Source organism: Amblyomma maculatum, chromosome 2 (assembly GCF_055883805.1).
Source record: "Amblyomma maculatum isolate TAMU_Amacu chromosome 2, ASM5588380v1, whole genome shotgun sequence".
In the NCBI taxonomy this organism is placed as follows: domain Eukaryota; kingdom Metazoa; phylum Arthropoda; class Arachnida; order Ixodida; family Ixodidae; genus Amblyomma; species Amblyomma maculatum.
The window spans coordinates 73,697,285-73,699,866 of NC_139345.1; positions in this window are offsets into that span (position 1 = coordinate 73,697,285).

The window sequence follows — 2,582 nt, forward strand, 5'->3', positions numbered from 1 at the left end:
ATTTCAGGTGCTTGTATTTCTTCAAGTGAAGTAGTAGCCTTCAGTTCCTTCACATGAAATATTTTACATAGTCGTTCATTGACAAATCAACACTGACACATGGTAAGTAAGGTAATAATAAGTTTACTAAATCATCCACACCTTTTTATGCTCATTTTATGCTACAGTAGTTGTATTATCTTCAGCTGGCAAATGACAGTACCTGTGGGTGGTTGTGATGTCATTTCTGGGGAATGTCATTGGTGTCATGCAGTGCACTGTGCCAAGCAAGATGGCATGGCACTGTGACTTGTTTAAATTCTCTACTATACCTACCACCGACACAGCCAATAAAATGCAGGAACATGTTCATATTTCAGGTCATAAACAGTGTGGCAATACTGTATTCAAGGAGAACAAAAGTTAAATTACTATGCATGGTTACCTACCACTGCTGCCAGCCCACTATCTGTGCAAAATGTTTAACCCTTTGATGGGTGCAATGTGGAAAACTTAATTTAGGAGCTTTCTTCATCAGAGACTGTGGAACAGTTTCATTAAAAACAAAATTAACACAGATGGAAATTGTTGACAAAAAAGAAAAAAGTGGGGCATCATTATGTTTCACTAACTGCATAGAGTATATTCATTGTGTGGTATGTCTCACCATCCACTTCAGGCAAGTTGTCAGCGGCAGGGAAATGGCCCAAGTGACACAAAGTGGCATAATCTGCACTTTGCAGAGGCATTTAGTGTGCACTTCCTTTAGCTCTATAGCATCGTAGCAAGGCTTCCTCGGCCTTTTTCATTCTCATATGCAAACTTAATAGATTATGGCATTCATCTCCAGCATATGTTTGTGCACGCACTACACTCGCTGACCGTAAAAGTAAAGCGACAAGTGTACCACTGCTGCAAGATTCGTACATACAACATTATTTTCGTTGACTTACTATGCATCTCATTCCAGTTTTGCAGCTTCCAAAAACGGGCAGAAATAAAGTGTAACCAAAATGATTAAAACAAAACCGAAGGATTTTGCATTTCTACCTGTTAACTGCACTGAATGTTTTTTAAAGCCTAATAGAGGGTGTCACACCATTCAATCCGGTTTTGCATTTTAATGCCCTCACAATCTGCGATGACAATATAGAAACGGCGGAGGAGGTGGCCATTGCTTTAGCCGTCACGCATACCTATATAATCACAGATTCTATGGCTGCCTATCGCAACTATATCAAATGACTAATATGCCCCCAGGCTCCCAGAATATTAAAAAAATCATGTACACCCCGAACAAGACAAATGCCTCGTCTGGACATGGGACATAAAGGCGTGGAAGGGAATGAGTGCGCCCATGCCGCTGCCTGAGGTCTCGATCCTCCCCCGGGACTCGATCCCTCCATCCCCCACACCCCCGTATCCCGGCCCTCTGGCGACGTACGCGGAGAGGTTACAGCACTGCAGACTCTTGAAAATAGCCACCCCCAGCCAAGGGGCTCTCCAAAGCAGAGGAAGTTGGGAGACGCCTACAGACAGGTACATATAACACACCAGCCCGTTTAAACACAATACACCCGGAGTTCTACGACCCCAAATGTAAACATTGCAGGGAGAAGGCAGGCCTGCACCACATGCTGTGGACCTGCCCACACAATCCACCTGATGACTCAAATGCAGTGCCAACTATTGAGGGGTGGTAGGCTGCATGCCCTATCCAGCTCTAGAGTCCGATCGTAACACGGGCGTGTATAGCAGCAGCAGCCGCTGGAGTCCAGGACTAGGGACCCCACCTACACATCCCCCTCCCTTATCTCTGCTCAATAACATTTTTCAATCGCATGCCCAGTTAGTAATGCATAAGTATTGTATTTAGACGGGCTTTGCGTGGGCATGACTTTGTCAGCGCTGTAAAAGAGGTACTGGTTGGTATATCGGAAAAAGGACGGTACCACAGGATAGACAGTCAATTGCATTTTGGTTTTGCATTCAATATAGAAGGACGGCAAGCACAAAGTGGAACCTATATGTCCCACCATCAATGCAAGGTTAATCTAGAGGAGGATTGTGATCTGGTACACTTAGTTATTGGTTGGATCATATATGTTTGCTGTACCAGTCGTGAGGTAGGGGACTTACTGAAGGAGAGAACCTTGGGACTTCTTTTTCTTCTTCCAAGCCACAGATCACGAATAGCTTTAATATACATGTTATGATATCACATTAAGCATAAAGCATTCTTTTGATTTAACAAAGGCTTTCAGAAAGTGGTCCGGATGATGCTCACTTCGAGTGGCTAGTCGTGCACTTAGAGGCCCCAGCACACAGCGCGAGCAGCGCGTCGTCTGCGTTATTCATATCATATTCCGGACTGTTTAACAGTTTAACTTTCGCGCGTTAACTTCGAACGTAACATAGCCTGTATGACAGTGCGGTAGATGCTTCATATAAACTTCATATAACGTAAATATCACTGAAGGTAGTATACTGAGCGCAACCCGGGTCTTTCTGGGCTAACTGCAAATGCTCCACGTCAACAATCGAAAGGCAACGCCATCGACGCGAGCTGCAGTCGCAACAATTGCCCGTCTGGCAACCCTCCG